General features: G+C 39.0%; 1 protein-coding gene across 2 annotated transcripts in view; it reads right to left on the bottom strand.

The window, feature by feature from the left end:
- The window catches only part of ARID5B (AT-rich interaction domain 5B), a 188,642-nt gene that overhangs the window by 130,636 nt on the left and 38,075 nt on the right, over positions 1-19,931 (bottom strand). The window lies entirely within an intron of this gene.

The raw sequence follows: 19,931 nt of genomic DNA on the forward strand, positions 1-19,931 counted from the left end.
GGCATACCCATTAATTGAGACATTAACATTCCCTGGCCAAAAAGGTTACTCTGGAGGCTTTGTCTACATTCTAGCAAAATGTCTGCTTAGGAAACGAAAAACGGGAGTGAAATGTTTGGTCAGTTTGTCTACACAGTAAGAATCCTCAAGCAGAAAGATGAGCATTTATCCATCAACCAGCTCGGCGTACCACTCTGTAACAAAATATGCGGAAACAAGAAAAGGACTTTTTTGCTTTAGGGTACATGACATCATCTCCAGTGGGGTCCGCGGTGTGTCTCAGATCACGTTCCCCTTTTGTTTATGTACAAAGTATTGTCGTGGTGGCTGAAGATAAGCAAGGTGGACATGTGAGTCACTAACCGCCAGTAGATCAATTAAAAATTTCCTCTGAACAAAGAGCACTGGATAATACAAATACTGGCCGGCAAGATAAGCTTCTTCCTGTGAGATACTAACTGGGATCCAAGTTAAGAAGATACATCTGAAAAAGAAATTCACGTGGAAATACGGCAATATCCAAATGATAAACTGGCTTGCTGTATTTGGTGGTTTCTTGTTTTAATTCAAGACTTGAGCCAAGAGATAGTTGACTTTTCAAACTTGCAGATGACATGGTTGGAAGATAAAGTCTAAATATATCTAAGAGCAAAAAGCTCTTAAAAGGCTGAAAAAGGGCCTAAAGCTAATAATGGTAAATCTAATAAGAGAAAATGCAACCTCACACTTAGTTGTATCTTTTTCTCAAGGCCCAGATTTTTTTTTAGCTAACTGTAATTCCCATATGAGCCCATATAGAGTAATGGTAGTAAGAAATAAGAAAACGTGGGCAGAGTTCATGGACATATAGGTCCAAGATAAGGAATGGAATAGATCTTATTTCATGCCATATTGGTGAGACAGTGTGCAGATGGTCTACACACAGGATTTTAAGATGGGCATTGGTTAAAGCCTCCCCCACTGATGTGGGGAGGGGAGGTACGTGAAAAATGCTCTAGGTAGAAAACACCAGGAATGTTTAACCTGGAAGGTAGAAGAGGTCAGAAACACCAAGAAAATTTCAGGAACTCTAGAAAACAGAGAAAGAACGGCCTCTGAAGTACGTGAAGGGCTTTCACGTGGCAGAAGAGTTAGACCCCTGTTTTGTGAGATGCCTACAGGAAACTGGTCCCAGTGGGTACATGTGGCAGAGCCGGAGTATTTGGTCCATATAAAAACAAAGGGCTTTCTAAGATTTAAAGTACGTGGAAAAAAAAAAAAAAAACTATGGTTGTGTAAGGTAAGTAAGCTCAATATCGCTTCAAGAACAATGGAAAAATGATGGTGATGAAGGTAGATGGGATTAGACTGAATTGTCGTGATTAGACTGAATTGTCGTGCAGTTCCTTAATTTTAAAACTCTTAGACTAGGAAAGGATACACGGTGAACGAGAAGCCCAAGTTGAAATATGGCTTCTCGAGGAAGGAGGGCCAGAGTTGACCTTTTAACATCAATTTTAAAATGCACTCCTTGCCTCTCTTCATCACTTCTTAATTTTCTAAAATCATGTATACATTTAAAATGAAATTGTTTCCTGCTCTCTAAAAGCTGTTATGAAATCAATGATGCACTGTTACAAAAAGTGACTTCTGAGTATAAAGAAAATATAGTAAATTGGAATTAAACTGTTAACAGAGGTAGCCCCTGGGGTAGTGGGACTATGAGTGATTTTTATTTCTTCTTTTTGCATATCTTTACTTTTTGCAATAAAAACATATTGCATTTGTAATGGGGAAAAACATTTGAAAAGGATGATTTAGAATGAGATCAGATTTTTATCTAGAAAAGTCCCACCGGTGAAAAATGAAAGTGATGTTTAAATTAAGACATTTCAATGTTTCCCAGAGAATACCCGTTAAATTTAGTTCAGCCAAAGCAGTTACTTTTGCAGACCGTGAAAAATAACCCAGGGCCTACCTCTTTGAGATTATGGCCTCAAATCTAATTTTAACATCAATGACTGAAAACTTGCCTTTATTTTACTACTCAAATAAACCCATATGTTAACATTTTAGTGGCCAGTGTTCTACTGACATTCTTTTATTTACTAAAGTAGTTAATCTAAGTTGTAAAACTAGTGCCCCTAGGGACTCAAAAAAGCCATTTTCGTTTTAAATAGAAAAAAAAACACACATATTTTCTGAACTGGCCTACATGCACAAAAGCCATTTACTTTAAATGGGACACATCCTAACTCTACTGTGGCAGTGAGGGACTGAATACTAACCTATCTCCCTGACAGAGTCATCATGCTATCCTGGAAATTTACTAATTTTCATTTAGTGGAGGGTAGAGAAAGGTTTATCTTTATATCTCACTTTGTGGGTTCAGGAATTGGATTTTTAAAAATAATTATTTCTCTTCTTTAACATAATGTTTCAATTTTGCACATTTTAAATCTGCCCTTCTCCATAAAATACAAATGAAGGTGGAGAATATATACGTGCTCCTCCTCTGAGCATATACAACTGAAATATATAATTGTGAATATATAATGTTCTTTCAATAAAGGCTGGGCAGGGGTCATAAAACTATAAAAAAAATGCACGTCCCTTTGGACTGTAACAGCTAATCATTAGCCATCTATTCGTAATGTTTACCTTTTAGTGTGTTATTTTCACATTTTTCTTCATGGGGACTAACCATTAGTATCCCCCTAAGACTAACAAAAGTACATTCATTGCCTGCTGGCAAATGATTTCCTGCCCCAAAGCATTTGCTGGTAGAAAAAGTTAAAGTATATCTAGGCTTATATTTCTATTATTGTTGGGCATTAACAGCAGCATACATTTTTCTCCCCAAGAACTTCACTCTAACAGTCTTCACATATGATGGTAAAGAAAGCACTCTGAACTTACACATATAATTTACATGTCTGTGAATCAGATTTAGGAAAATAAAAAAAAATTAACATGGTAGATGTCTTAGAAATCTATTACTAAATGGACATATTTTAAATTCATTCCCTACTTAATCTTTCTCTTTTTACCCCCCGCCCAAAGACTACCCCCAAACACCATTACCTCCCCAATTAATATTCTTCTGCATTTTAAGAAGGCAGCTTGTTTGCATTTAAACATGGCTGTGTAAACAAGGTGTTTGGGAGAAAGATTTTCTTCTCAGAGTATTCCAAAGCTGGAGTGAAGCTATTTAAAGAGTGGAGTATTCAATTCCTTAGGCCAGATGCTAGTATAAATATGAAACTATGTTCACACTGCAGATGAAACTATTTTTAGTTGGTGCATTTTGAAGAGCACTATTCAGTTAAGCATTGTAGGGTGGGATTTCAGAAAGATACAAAAAATATCTAGACGGATTCCTGCCCCTGTGTTAATGCGCTGATACCAGGAGGGCTGCCCTTCAGCTTCCTCAGTTGAAAGCGCCTTCGATGGAGGTAAGTAAATAGCCCCTGCCCATCTTCTCTCTCCCCTGAATCCTCTTGTGGAGTTCCTACAGTCCAGGCCCAGAAGGGTTAATTCCAGACACACTTCAGGGGTCCCTGGTTGCTGTTCTAGCCCTGCGCTCTGGGTCCATTCTGACTGGTGCTTGCCTGTGCCCTACAGCTGTTAATGTTCTGATTCTCTCCCCCCAAACCTCATCTGATTCTCAGCTTAAGTTGGACTTTGTTTTGGACCCCAGACCTCAAAATCAAGAAAAGTGTAAATCTAAAAGGGATGTGAGGACCCAGAAATGCACAAAACGAAAGTTACTCTGGAGCACATCCTGACAATGTTTTCCAGGCCAGGCACATCCGACCCTGTGTGTCAGCTCCCTTAACCTGACTGTTGTAGGTGTGCTGGCCACACAGGTCGTTTCTTCCCTGTTGCCTTGTACATGCTAACTACGATTACAGGAGTATTCCAACAGGAGTTCAGGAAGAGCCGGTAGTCAAAGATGACCAGTCTCCTGAAACTGGGATATGGGCACCAAAAGCGAGAGTGCAGCAAGCAATTCTCAACATCCACCAACACCTGGCATGCCTGCACCCTTTCCGACGGAACTTTCTGTGGGGCTGATGGGCTTTACAAAGAACTGTCTTGCATCTTACTCAGATCTCGATGCTCTGTGCAGCAGCATCACTGGTCTACAGATCAGCAGTGTGGATCTTCAACTGAGGCAAAGCCGTGAACACAAGGCTGCAGTACTGGACGTGGTCTCCTCCCTGGCACAGTGACCGGTCTGTGTGAGCTGGTGCCCCTTTCAATACCCCTGCCATTAGCAGATCAGGAAGTAACAGGCAGGGAGAGAAATCCAGGGTAGAATGATTAACATTCTCTTTTTTAGAATCTGAAGTAAGAGACAAACCAGCCAAACTAGAGGCAAGTTGGTGAGAGGCCCAGGGCCCTTTGTTGCTGTCTTTTTTTCACTACAGAAGACCCATTCAAAAGGAAAGAATCAGAAATTAGGGAATTATGAGGGAGAGGAGGGAATATCTTATTTTTCTTTAAATGTATTTTCTATTTGTTGAAGGAGTCATGCATTATACAAACTGAGAACCTATTCTCAGTCACTTCCATTGGCCCGTATGGAAAACAGATACATTTTTTTTTTTTTTGGAGATAGAGTCTCACACTATGTTGCCCTTGGTAGAGCGCTATGGTGTCCCAGCTCACAGTAACCTCAAACTCCTGGGGTTAAGCAATTCTCTTGTCTTAGCCTCCCAAGTAGCTGGGACTACAGGTGCCCACCATGACGCCTGGCTGTTTTTTGTTGCAGTTGTCATTGTTGTTTAGCAGGCCCGGGCTGGGTTTGAACCTGCCAGCCTCAGTGTATTGAGGGTACCTGGCACCCTAACCACTTTAGCTACGGATGCTGGACCAGGTTGCATGTTTTTTGATAAAACACACACACTCAATAAAAAACACAACCGTGGTGCTGAGAGCATAACTCTAAATTTTTCTCAAGGTTCTACTAACATTAGAAACTGCTGTAGTTTCTCTTGTGGTTTATTATGATAGTACCAAATCTCCATGTATTTATATCCTTGTATGTTATAATTACCAATCATTTACGATAAGACCATAAATGGTTTTTGGCTACTTAAATGGACAACTAATACGACTAGCCCATGGATTAAGATACTGCTCATAGATGGGAAAATGTATTCTAGTCCAAACTTAAGGAGTTCACTTATCAGACATTTTATGCTGCTATTCTTTTAATGATTCACTTACCTTTATAATATTTGTATTCAGAATTGTGGTGTCTGTAGCCAATGGCAGAATGCTCCGCTGAATTATCTTTTTCTTACACAGCATAACAGAGTGAAGCACAGTCAAATTGAAGATGGCCTTTAGTACACTGTTGGAATCAGATTGCCTGGCAAATGCATCCAGGCCCATTTCTCAAACCACATGTAATGTTCTGACTACCAATGTACCATAGAGTCATTAACAAGCCTCCTAAAATGTGCTGTACATATTTAAATGATGAGGAGAGAAAGTATGGGTGATGAGGCTGTTTCCAGTGGTGCTTTTATCATTGATGCAACACAACACATAGGTAAGCCTTCACCTTTGTTTTTCGTGTACACGCCCTCTTAAAGCAGGATCTATTTCCTTTGGCTTAGCATTAGCCTAATGCTTGGGCAAGGGGATTATTCCAGTCTAGACGATCTGAAGAATTCAACCTCAGCAAATCACCTTTGGCTAAGTGATTTCTATAGAAGCTAGATTTACCCAGGACTCGGTTTAAAAGTTATGCAATAACCATCTTGGACCAGTTGGTAGTAACGGAAATCTCCCCTTCCCTCTCACCTTACGGAGATTGATATTCAGAAACTGCCCAGAGTTGAGACTCGGGGCAATCTCAGTACCCAACCCCCCATCAGGGGCTGGGTACTAAGCCATCCATTAGAGTTCAGGCCTTGCAAAGATTCATCTTTACTGTTCCTCTAGCATCTAGTCTACGATGAACACAGTAAATGAAACACAGAAAGGGCAGGGGCACCGTGGGTTATTTTCAGACTTCACATCTGACAGTTATACCTCTGAGGCTATAGATTAATTCAGTGGCTCCAACCCTTCCTAGCTTGTTGTTGACATGAGGCTTGCCTAGCCTGAGAAGTTCTCAGTGCTATCAATAACCTAGGTTGGGACACTGCCCAAGAGAAAAGCCTCAAAGGAAATGACTTAAGTGTGGTATACAACAGTCGTACCCATGTCAATTTGAGGTGGTATATGGATAAACATATTGTTTATTTTAAGGATTGTGTATTTATCTTCACCATTATTTATAGCAGATGATACAGGTTTTCCATTTACAGTAATGATATAAAATTTCCTACTCTGAAAAAGCAGTTAGTTTAAAGAAAAGTTAAGTAATAAAATAGCGAGGTATCCATAAGGCAAAAATTGTGAGGTTGCTTTATAAATGACTAAAGTCTAGGATATCCTAGTCTAAAGCTTAAGACTTCAATAATGTTACCATTCATCAAATGTTTTATTATGCCAGACACTGCACACTAAGCACCTGGAATTCTATATGATATTAAATCCTACAACATCCCAAATGAGGGAGGATTTATTATACCCATTTTGCAGATGAGGAAATTAAAACTCTGCCACTTGCCCACATTCGGAAAGCTAGAATTGGGAATCCAGGGGTCAAGGTCAGGTCTGCCAGACTTCTAGCCCTTATCACTACCTCATAGTGCCTCCAAGTATAGGATCTGAAGTCTAGTCATCCATCCATTCATCCAGCCCGTACTGAGCACCTACTAGGTGCCTGACAATGTGCTGGATGAAATGGGGGTGGGGGGTCATTCCTTCTCGTTAAGTAATTTCATCTATTATGTGTGAAGGGCAGATGAGACTTTAATCAGAGAAAAAAAGAAAAGGGCTTCAACTCATGCTCATGGGAAACAGGCCAAATTCAGACCAAAAGCAATATGCAGAGCTCCCTATGCAAGAGACAAAAACTTGTTATTTTATCAATATTTAGAAAATGGAGTCAACTGATTCACATAATAAACATACTGCTATTAGCAGAGTCAAAAGGCTTTCAAAAGAATCTTCATTTTATGAAAATTTGACATATAAAAGTTAAGCCATAGACAGGGCGTTTTCAGGGGCTCCCCACTGTTGTGAGCCTCCTTGGAGCACTCCACCAATGCAGTAACTAAGGAAGATGTGTGCACTGCATACCAGGCTGTCCAAACAGTGGACAATGAGGATTACCTACTGTCTAGCCATGCTGGCAACGTTTATAATTTGAAAACATAAAATAAAAAATATATGAGATGAGACAGGCATGGCTTTCTTCCCAACATGTGCATGAAAACTGGAAACTCTCTTGTCTGAAAGTGGAATCCCATCAACCTCGTGGGTGGACACACACTGTCCTTATATTCCTTCTGCACAATGCCACAGTGTTGGACTCTTCAAGGGCATTAACCTGGAAGTCCTTCACCAAGAGTACATGGGCCAATTTCAGGAGGGGTTCGTGAGTGTCCCCAAGTGCCATTCAAATTTTGTGAATGTAAACAACTTCTGAGTGGAGAGTCCATACCTAGCGTCCTTTCATTCTCAAAGCCATCTCCGTAACCTTGCAAAGACGACTAAGGTGAAGCACCATAGACCAGGGGTATCCAAATACCTGTCCTGCCTATCACGTGCACTTGGATACTAGGAAAAGACAATAAATAAAACTTAGCTTTCAGGCATTTTTAAAAGGGTATTTCATAACCTTTTCATAGACCTCTTTCAGAATCAGACAAATGCTGTGAATGGTCTCCCGAGAAAACGTGTCAGGCTTCCGTGATAACCACAATGCTACAGACCCTGTGAGGAGACGATGTGTATTGGCATACAGAATTTGCATGCGAATTTGGGCAGGGGGTGGCATCCCCACAAAAATTTAATTTCTTCATTTAGAACCCATGACTCAAGATTATTTCCCAGCACAACATTTAGGTAACTGACAGAGAGTCTAGGTTTTAGTTTTTGGAGAGGGAGGTTAGATGGAGATTATCAGTACGTCTCTTGCCACACTTTGAACCCACGGCGTGCAGCACAGACTCCACGGCCACTCCTACCTTTACTTGTGGGACAGAGATGTCACAAGAGTCTTATTCAGCAAGGAAACTCTGCCCAGTGTGAATGCTATGATTTCTTTGAGATCTGCCATGAACACTGTGGCTTCAGGAGAAACTGTTTTATATGAATTGATTTTATTAACGACGCCAGCCCCATTTGTAAACATGAATAATGTAACCAGGCAGAAAGTTGACATTTTCGTGGAAAAGTTCTGTCATTTACGACCTAAAATGGCTAACTTTTTTTTTTCTTAGCTTGTGGGTTATACCCTAAGAATATGCTATGAAAATATTACAGTGATGAATCAAAGACACCCAACGAGAGAATAAAGTCTTAACAGTTTGAGATTCCATGACAGCCTTTCATTGCCAAAGCACACATGGGTAGGCGCGGACAGTCTTCATAGTTATGACACAAATGGAACTCAATAAATCCAAATAAATCAAGCAAGAGCCTTAAGCTTAAACTTAATTACCATCCCTTCAACTTCTCAGAACACGCTCTGGATGGACCTGTTGGAGCTTCAGCAGAATATTAGGAATTTCAACTAGGAATACACAACGTACGTATTTCTTCTGTTAGCCAGACAGCCTCAATATGAATCATGACGCATTTATCAGAGACAATGAAAGGTCAGTCTTTAACATCAAGCATAGGATTTCTAAGCCAGAACTAAGTCCAAGTTCCTCGTGGAATGAATAGGCCCTTCAAAAAGAAGATCTAAGGCAGAGATGACCACAGATTCTTCATTTCTAGTAATATCCTGGAAGAACAGAAAAAGCACAAGGGATGGAAGCTCCTAATTTATTCAGTGATCATGTTATTCAACATTCAATAACCCCTGCCAGAGAAACAGGGGTCACAATTCCAGCTCTCCAAGCACTTACAAGTTTGAACTTGGGCAAGGTATGTACTCACAAAACCTTCTTCCAAATTCCCAGGGCTCTTTGCGTAAACCTCCATGCGCTGGCTAACTGCTTCCTTATAACGTAGCTGTATCTGTCTGCCCTGCTAAAACTGAGTTCCTGAGGGGAAGGAATGGATGTCTTGTTCATCTTCACATCCCTTCTCCAGCAAACAAAATGCCTGGCCTTATTACGCGCTCGATGCATAAAACGGTGATTCTACTTCAAAATAAAAGACAGGGCTAAACATCACACCTGTCCAAATCTCTCTAGATCAGAGGTTCTCAATCCGTGGCTTGCGACCCCTCTGGGGGTCTCCTACATATCAGATATTTACATTACGATTCATAATAGTAGCAAAATTACAGTTATGAAGTAGCAATAAAAATAAATTTATGGTTGGGGGTCACCCACAACATGAGGAACTGTATTAAAGGGTCACGGCATTAGGAAGGTTGAGAAGCACTGCTCTAGATCAACACTGTTTAATATAAATAGAAAGTGAACCACACATACACTATTTAAAAATTTCTGCCCACCTCCTGGGTGCGGGACACAACTACAACAGGGACTTCACCTAACAAATGCAAAACATTGTAACCTAAACACACATACCCTCATATTAATCTCAAATACTAATAAATAAATATATAAAATAAGATAAAATAACCTTTTCTAGAAACCATGCTAAAAAATGTAAAGGAAAAAGGCCAAATTAATTTCAATGATATATTTTGTTTAATCCAACATAATCCAAATAATCAACAAGATTATTTCAACCTGTAATCATCATAAAAATTATTTATGTGATATATGTTCTTTTTTCTTCTAAGTTTTTGAAATCAAGTGTATAGCTTGCGCTTACAGTATATCCAATTTGTGTGTTAAATATTCAGCCAAGTGATATGCAATCAATAAAGTTATTCTTAACAGAAAACAATTTTACACTGCTTCGGTTTTTCATCGTGACCTAAAATTAATTAAAATTAAAACCTCAGACTCTCAGTTGTAGTAGCCACATTTCAAGTGCTCAACAGCTATTTGTGGCTGGGGCTACCATACCGGACAGCAGAGCTTGAGACCAGTGCCAAAGCAAATGGCAAAATAATGCAGAAGAAGATCCCATCTTTTGAGTAAAACAATTTATACACAAACACACACGCGCGCACACACATCTACATATCCACATAAGGATGTATGAAGGAATAACCACCAACTGTAACTTGGAAGTGGAAAGGAGGTAAAGAAAGATATTTACTTATAACTTATATTACATTTAATATAAAATGTAATATTAAAGGGGAAGACAAACTAAAGTACCACCTTTTATTTAAATAGAGACAAACGCTGTTATCATTTAAGAGTGATAGGGATCGCTTAGATTTCTGAAGGTAGGGGCCTGAAAGGTGAAGGAACTAGAAATCACGCCACATGAGGACAGTAGCACTGGGGACATTGGTGTTTGACCCACCACAGGGAAAAACTGGAAGTGGAGACGCAGAGAGTGGTGAGAAGGCCTGGCAAGTAGTTTCAAATGTTTGAAATGCTATCAAGAATAAGAAAAATTTTACTTATTCTATGTGGATACAGGAATAGAACTAGGAATAATAGTCCACAGTTAAGGCGATGGTTTATGCTAGACGCCACGCATTCAAATTTCATTTTTCAGAGGTAAGAATTTTGAACAAAGATAGGTGAAAGACGGAATAGGATTGCCTTATAAAGAAATGCGTTCTCAATCACTGAAAATTTTACAAAGTCAACTAATCAAAATGTCTGCAGGGAAGATTTAGGACGCAGTCAGGGCAGGAAAGATGTCACATTAGAATGGAACTAGATTATCTGTACTTCCTCTCAACGCTGAGATTTTATGACCCGAGGATATTTGTCATTATCCTAAATGCATGGGTGAGATACTACTTACGGTTTTCATCTAATTCCCCTCTCCGTCCAAGAATGCTGTAGGATTTTATATTCCCACCTCCTTGAAGTAAGACATGGTCATGAAATTAAGTGCTTCACTGATTAATGAAATGTAAGTACAAGTGATGTGTGTTTACTGCGTGTTATTAATCTGTAAACATTTAATTGCCAGTACACAACTAACTCCGCATCTAATTTTTCCCCTTCCTATGTGACCAGAGAAGCATGTGTTGGTGCAGAGGTCCAATGCAAAGGCTATACAGAATGGGAAAATGCTCTGTAGAGTTTTATACGTGATAATGAACTGTGCATAAACAAGAAATAAGCGTTCATTGTGCCAAGCCATTGAGATTTTGAAGATGTTACTGCAGCCTAATGCAGGTTATTCTAACATAAAATTCTTACTCATAATCTCTAAGAGAAAATGGCATAAAAAACCCCGGCCACATCAGTGTGGTTTGGTTTCTTTTGGAATAAATAGACATCCCAAAGACAAAAGAGCTTTCCAGTTTGGACCACCCTACAAACACACAGCAACCTCACATTCCTACCTGTCTACACCCTAAAAGCCTCAGTAAGCCACTTCACAGCCAAAGAAGCATCAGAGGAGGCCATTAATACACACGTTTTACCTGGGATCTTCCAAAGCACATTCTGAATTCTTGGCACCAAATTTTCTAGCCAACTAGGATCAGCTGTTAACTATGATCCAAGAGTGATCATCGGAAGATGTCAAAAGCAAATGGTTTGCAAGACAATACACACTTTAGGTAAATTCCAGCATAGAAAATTAAATTTAAAGACAATCACCTTAAAAGCACTTCAAAATAAAACCCTGAAGATTCTCTGGACCTCTCGGGAATGGGGAGCATGGCTTTTTAATCCTGAATAAATGACAATGTGTGTGAACTGAGTAGAATGAAATCACATACTAGGGCTACCTATTTATTAGTATTCTTTTTATCTTCTTGGGGAATAAAATAGCATTTTATAAAATGTTTACTTTTCTAAGGAAAGGAAACTAATATTGTTGACTAAGGGCTCCTACTGTGTGCTCGGGGCCCCATGTGCAGAATCCAACCTAACCCACCCTGTCCTGTGACACAGGTGTTACTGATTTACTGACAGGCAATCAAAGCAGGATGCATGTTTTTCAGGCCATTTCTGTTTATGGAGCAAGGATTTGAATCAAGATCCGTCTTATTTTAAAGTCCAGGCTCTTTCCACTACAACATAACTGACCACCAAAGTTTAGTACAGTGGTCAAAAAGAAGTTGCCCTGATGGCCAGATTCACGTCCGTGTGGTTAACACGAGAAGGTTAAGTGAGAAGAGAATACATTTTGCTTTGAAGATGCTGAAATTAAAGTGCCGCTGGAAACAGGTCAAAATACTCAACAGGAAGCTGGATACACAGGTTTAAATGTGAGGAACAAGGTCAGAACTGGAACACACGAATGCTATTACACAGAATACAGAATTTTAAACCTGTGGACACATTCTTATTCTTGATGTAATTTCAATGATTCTAGAGGCAACTGTCAAGAGTTGACCAGTTCCATTTGTTCTCATAGTTGTAAAAAGTGTACATAATGTTAAAAGTCTCTCTAAGAAATTACTTTTAAAAGTAAGTCAGGGCTTTGGTCTTGGTCTCTGAGTCTCTTATTTTCTTTCCCCTTCCCTTTTGTCTGTGTATTTACCTATGTATCCGTCTATTGATATTTATCCATCTATCTACTTAAGGAAGATAAATGCAGTATAAGGAATTATAATATAAAAAAATTGCTATTTTTATTAAATCTTTTGTCTTCATTAAAAAAAAAAAAAAGATGCTGTCCTAAGATGGCAGCTTCCATGCTAGCTCATTCTTCAACATCTTTGATTGAAAACATTAATATAAACCAATAGGGAGTAAGCAAATATTTTCAATTATAAAAGAAAAGAAAAGGAAAGAAACCCACATAGAGGCTGCACAAGTCAAAAGTCTATATTTATCCACACAGCCGTCACATGGTACTTAATTAGCCAGGTAACTACAGGTTTTTCTCTGCTAGAAAAATATATGTTTCATCATGCTTTGAACTCTGCCTTATTATCAGCACCGCTATGAAAACAATGTTTTATTTCTTATCAAGAGAATAGGCCAGGCACGAAGCATTGTTTTTGTCGGGCTAATAGAATACTTTCTTTATGAACCAAAGGAGCGGAATGAGCAGTTAGAAGGTGAAGAATATCCTCCACCATGATTCACAAATAACCATTTTAAGGGAGGCAAGGATTAAAACAGTGTCATCGCCTAGATGTCATGTTAAAACCATCCCCTTCATAACCTGTCACCTAAAAAAAAGACAGATTACAAACAAGCTGACAACAAAAAAAGATAAGGCAAGGCAAGTCCAGTCTGGATTTGTTTATTTCCCTGCATATTTTTGTCTCTACTGTAATCCTGAAACATGAAACAGATTCCCTTGAGAAATACAGGCATTAATAGGTATCACTATTAAGATATAAAATGTCTACACACACACACACACACACACACACACACGTCACTATACCACCACCTGCAATCCTCAGGCTAGCAGGTGAGCTTTAATCATGTTCAAAAGCTCTCTCCATAAGTTCTCCAGAATGAGTGACAAATTGACTACTAATTAGACCAAAACCAGCAACTGAATACCCCAAGTATGTTGCTTCTCCTGCCAGGTACCAAAGGAGACAGCCCCTCCACTAGAGGGTATCTTAGGAAGCGCTGGAAAAGAAGTCAAATCAACCTTGGAATACACATAGGTGTTCCAACTAGATGAAGAACAAAGAACTTCAGAGATTTCAGAGGAGGCTGATCATAAACGCCGCGTGTTTACTTAACCTACGAGGTATAACTTTGAAGTTAGAGTGCCAACGCGATAGAGTTAAGATTGTTACTGGGGAGATAAGACAAACACATGAAAAAAAGACACTGCATTATACTGGTAGTTAGAGAGTAAGGTGCTCAATAAGGTGGTAGAGACATTAAGTGCGATAAGATAAGAGCTCACAATAACGCAAGGCAAATCTTAAGAGCTGGACGCCCGACGAGGGTTTCGGGGGGATTAAGCTAAGTCTAAATGGAAAATGAGAATTCCCATAGGTGAGGGTCCTAGAAGGAGAAACATTCCAGGAGGGGAAAGGCATGAGCCACTCAAAACATACTGGAGAGTTTGCAAGGCAGGGGAGTGGGTGTAAGCGGTTAAAGAGAAGGAAGACCAAGCAGTTAGACTAGTTAGACTAGAGCAGAAGGTTTACATAGGCAGAGCAGATAAAGGAGAAGGAAGGGCTGTCTCAACACCCTGCGTAAACTTTGAGCCAGAACCCCCGTGCCCGCCAACAAATGTTGAAGGAAATAGTCATAGATATGTACACATAGCTACAAGAATTTCATAGAGGTTGCAGAAATCAGAAGCACCTACCATGTTCAATAATAATTAAAGTATGAAACACCTCTGTAATGAAACATTCTGTAGCCAAAAAAGGAAAGGAAAAAAGAACCCAAAACAGTATAGGATATTTTACAACATGGAGGCATATTTACAATACCTCTATACAAAATTAAGGGGGTTGGGAGGAGGTTGTCAAACAGTAGATCTTATTTTTACAGGGAAAAAGTGAATGCATATAAATTCTCGCCAATGCACGCATTCATATACACTGGCACAGACACAGCACTTACTCCTGGGTGGGAAATAAATAAGCAACATATATTTTTCTGCTTTTTGTCCATATTGTCTACATTTACCAAAATGAAAATGAATAACATTGGTAGCAAGAAAAATAATACAATGAAAGTTCTTTAATAAAAAAGACCCCCCAAAGGAGGCTGGGACGAAACTGTTTACTGGATGCTTGCCTACACCATTTTCATTTTATGCAGTAGACATGAAGGTTTCAAAAAGTGGGAGGTACTATATAATGGTTAAAAATTCAAAAACCGAGTGGGAAGGCCCAAACGAAGAGTGTTCTAGGCAAGAAACAGCTCTGGGATGTTAGAGAAGAAAGAAGTAATACCAGTCCTTCTAAGCACACTAGGCGAAAACATGAAGAGCTAGACAACTAGAAGACCCCGAATCAGCAGCACTATTTGCTCAGCCCCTACTGTGCATGAGGCATTTCATAAAGCCTTTGAAAACCCACTATTATTCCAGTCTGGCCTACATAAATATATTTATTAAAATGGGCTAAAAGTCCAAACCTCAGCTTTCCTCTGCAGCGACCTGTATAAACTCCAGATTTAAATACATAATGTTAGAGGAGAGGAGTGAATCTTTGACATTTAGGAAAATTAACATTTTGCAGTGGAACGCCACAGTTAAAGTACTCTAACAGATAAATGAGCAGTGCAGAAGAATTGGTGTTAATACTAGAGAGTATTAAGACTAAATGCCCAAGTCAAACATCTGCTCGCAAAACCTTTTGGAAAAGTCCCGTCAGCTCACGTGTAGGATGTATGTGCTTTGGGTTCCAAGGTGATGTCATTGTGATGACAGCTATAATAATGGCCTACTGTCAGTAACCAGGCAGTGGCTAATAAGGTGTGAGGTAGGAGGCAAACAAAAACATTTCAGAGTTAAGATAAGATGAGAAAAGCATTGCACACCTCCAACTGCAAGGGGAAGTCTTGAATCAATCCTTTTTTTATTGTTATTAAATCATAGCTGTGTACATTAAAGCAATCATGGGGTACAATGTGCTGGTTTTATATACCATTTGAAATATTTTCCATCGAACTGGTTAACACAGCCTTCATGGCATTTAATCAATCCTTATTTTAAAAGCACCACTGAGGGGCAGTGTCAGTGTCATAGTTTCAACAGATAGTTCAAAGAGCCCTGTGGGCCAATCAGATTTGTCCTTCATGGCAGACTTGCTCCTATTGCCATATGCAAATAGGAGTCATGTGATAATGGAAATACATGAGCTTGTAGGAAGCCAAGACTACATAAAAGACTTTTCCCAGAAAAAGACCCAAAGTACGTAGCAAGAGACTAAAAGTTAGCAAGGGAATTAGACCACAAATGAATTTATTCTTTCATCTTCGATTATCCTCTCATCACATGCTGATCACCACACACAGTTCTTTGGAAAATTAATATTTCTCACCAAGGAAGGTAACACAGAAGTATGACGGTTGTTGATGAGTGTGGCAGCCATTGTGACTCATTACATGTGCACATATTGAGTCACAACGGTTGCCATACTCATCAACAATGATGTTCACTGAATACCACTGTATAAAAAAAAAAGCAAAATTAAAAAAAAAACAACAGGTAAGTAAACATCAGGGACTATAGTGCAGAATAACATTTTCCCCTTTCTTGTCATTCAGCTCCAGGGAAAAGAGTCCAACAGTTTTGTTAGTGTCACATCATATCTGGAGGTTGACAAGTCAGCTCCTTGGAGCTCTGTCCCTGCATGATGGCTGTGCCATGGCCTCTATTTCATTAGAAGTCACTCCTATTCTGGCTTTAGGATTCTTAGCAAAAAGGAGTTCCTGCAATATAAATGAGACTGGTGTAAAATATCATCCCAAACATGTCCTAAGATGATTAACCAAGATGGGGAGGAATTTTGAAACTGCATCTTGGAGAAGAACTGAAAAGAGAGACTCAAGAGACTGTTACAAGGAAAGGCAGGAGAAAACAGACCTGGGACCAATGTCTGCAAAGGCGCCTTCCAGCCTGGCAGTTTTATGACGAGCTCTGAAAAGCTTGAGTTTCTTACCTTGCTCATCGGACAGGTAAATATTGGCAACTTGGATACTACAAATAGCACTAAAATTTCCAATGTCCTGAGCTTCTGCAGCTCCTGTAGTTAGGTACTGTCACTTCCCCCACCCCCTACTTTTGCCCTTTCATCTCCCAATCACAAAGTAAATTCCTCCATCCATCTCTAGTCCATCATCAAAGCAATGAACCTGGAATTCTAAGAAGCAATTGTGCCTATAGAAAACACGCACCGGAAGATCCTCAAATCAATAGAAATTTCAAACCAAAGGGTCTTAACTTGGAAAGTGCCTTCGTGAGAGCGAGGGCAGCATAAGTGCCTGGGTAGCAGTATTGACAACCAACTACTGAAGGTTGGTTAGATTCAGCAATGCCTTCCCCTTCAGCAGAAATAGCTGGGAGGGCTGAGGGGAGACAATGCAAATAAACGTTACTTATTTGAGACACTTTTTACTCACTCATTCTACCATTATTTTAAGCCAAATTTCAACTATTTGATTTGATGGGCAAGCTGAATTTTAAATTTCAAATGAAATGAATACTCTTACTCTGGTATGTTCCCAGTTTCTTAGAAATATCCTGTTACTAAACTGTCCTAAAACTTCGAATGTCTTAGATGTAGGTGCTTGGAAGAATGCACTGGCTCCATTTAAAGGTCCCTTGGGTTGTGACTTCACAATGGCATGAGACAACGTTTGGAAGAAAAGAGCCATGTTGCCTCTTGGAGAGGATGTTTCTCTGATGTTAACTCTGCTATGATTAGATTATTTAAAGATGCAGGGTAAATACAATAATATAATATCATTGTTAGAGGACCTTGTGAGAAAAATCCTTTGTAAAGCAACTTTACACATTTTTGATAAATTCCATATGTAATTGATTTCTATTTCAAACTTGATACCAGAAAGACCAAACTTGTTTTAATGAGGAGGCTGTTCTGTGGCACCCACCCCACGCGCATGATACTGATGTGGTTAGTGAATAGAATAATGAAACAACGTAGCATCTAAGAAACTTCTCAAGTTTCAGTGTTAAGGAAAATGGTATAATTAGACCAGTAATTAAAGGTAAAATATAAACAACAAATACCCTCAAAGACTCTTTAATATAAATTCAAATTTTAACTATGTAGAAAAGGAGGGAGGGAGGGAGGGAACTGTTTAAGAAGTATGTTTTCAACCCTAATAAATTCATTAGTGGTCTGAGAGGGAAAATCTTTATGACAAAATGTCAGCACCCTAGCTGCTTGAGACATCATACTCAAAAACAATCTGAAACAACCATTTAAATACAAGGTCTCCAGAATTTCCAGGCAAAGACCACAGTCAGTATTTGACCAAGAGCACTTAAGAGATTACTGGTCACTTACGGCTCAGCTTATTCTGACAGAATTTTCAGGAGGAGAAAAGTTATATAAAACAAATATATGCTACATAAATATAAAACATTCGGTATCATTCGCTATCACATATAATTGTCAATGAAAATAAGTATGTTAATATATGTCTGAATCATATGTAACATATTACATAAAACACAGCATGAACACGAGCAAGTGAAGGGCTTTTACACTGGTTTTCTATTGAAGCAGACAACGACAGTACAGCCTGCCCTAAATCGCTAGCACATGTGTGTGACAGGGACATTCAAAGGGGACAACTAAGCTAGCATTGTGCCACACAGCTCTCTATCACCTGGCACCTCCTTCCAATAATCAAGTAAGGACGAGATCGCCACTTGAGGCTTCGGTATCACAAAGGCATCCCCAGAGACAAAAAAATTTATTTTCAGTTGATCTCAAAAATCCAGTGAGATAAAACTACATACATACATTGCCCATTTTATGCACAAGGATCCCAAAGGCATAAACGTACAGCGACTTTCAGTGACTTTTCCAGTAACAGTCAGAGCTACAGGCAGGGCCTGGGTTCTCCTGACATCCCATCTGCTGCCCTTGCAGCCCCACCATGCTGTCTTCTCCCGGACAACAGAAGGGATAGGGGAAGCCACTGTATCTCAATTCGATGGGACTTTAGAAACAGAATTTGAACTAAGGGAACCCCCATCATTAAATGCAGCCAGACCCGCACACACAACCTTTTCATCTTTTCTTGATTTCAGCCCAGACGCCTCTATCTTTTCTTTCTCGTTCTAAAGACACATATGGAGATGAAACCATCCATAACTGCCCATCCAGAGACAGTTGGTGGCAGCATAATTGACAATGAGTCTGCCGCTAAAAAATGAAAATGCTGTTTTAATAACCTTGGCCTAAAATACATCCTGTTGTATGCCTCAAAGGGTTTCAATAAAAAGTCAACCTGTAGAGACATATTTTCTTGGCTTAAACAACAATCCAAAGCATATAAATGTAGTCCAACTATAATGACATATTTATAGGCCAATAAAGCTTACGTTGCAGCTTTCCTACTTCACTTAAAGGAACTCTGTACGAAGCAGTATTATATAAAATAATTTGATTTTTTTTCAAACTATAGCCCAAGGAATAAAAAAATGCAAGTTTGCCATGTTTAACAGATAGTGTTTCTATTCCTTAGTTGCTAAAAATTTCGTAAAATAAAATAATTCTTCATTTGCCTACTTTCAATTGCCATACCAAATATGGGTATCCAGTCCACTTTATTACAAAAGCTAAGTACTGTAATTCTAAAGACAAAAATAAATAACTAGAGGCTTGCGTAGTGAATGATTTAATCAACCCGATTCTTCTGGAAAAACAGGTTCTTGCGTTCGTTATGCTTATGAATAATACATGCTTTCACCCTTCTATTTTAACAGAGTTATTTTTCTTTATTTGTTTTAGAAACTTCAGTAGGAAACCGTCTGGAAGAAGGTAAAACGTCTCACTTGAGTAAAGTCACAATTCGCATTGGTTTCATATTGAATTTGCTTTCTTTGAAAAGGACAAAGAGGGGGAAAGAGGGTGAAGGTACTTTACCACATCTCAGAAGTGATTTTTAAGATTATTAGTTTTTCCACTATCCAGATCTGTAGTTTTTAGTCATCCACCATTTACAGTCTTAAATGAAAACTCTAAAGATTTTTTAAAAGCAAACCTGACATCTTCAAATAATTGTCCAAATATGATTCTTCAAAGGGGAAGAGGATAAAAAAACCAAGGGAGTTGTGATTTGAATCAGGGCAGTTATTGGAAGCTGCCGTTTGGGGCAGAGTTTCCCTTAGTAAAGTATTAATTTGTTGGCAGACACACGTTAGTGAGAACATTCTTTTTTTTTTTTTTTTTTTTA

This window comes from Nycticebus coucang, chromosome 3 (assembly GCF_027406575.1).
Source record: "Nycticebus coucang isolate mNycCou1 chromosome 3, mNycCou1.pri, whole genome shotgun sequence".
Lineage (NCBI taxonomy): Eukaryota > Metazoa > Chordata > Mammalia > Primates > Lorisidae > Nycticebus > Nycticebus coucang.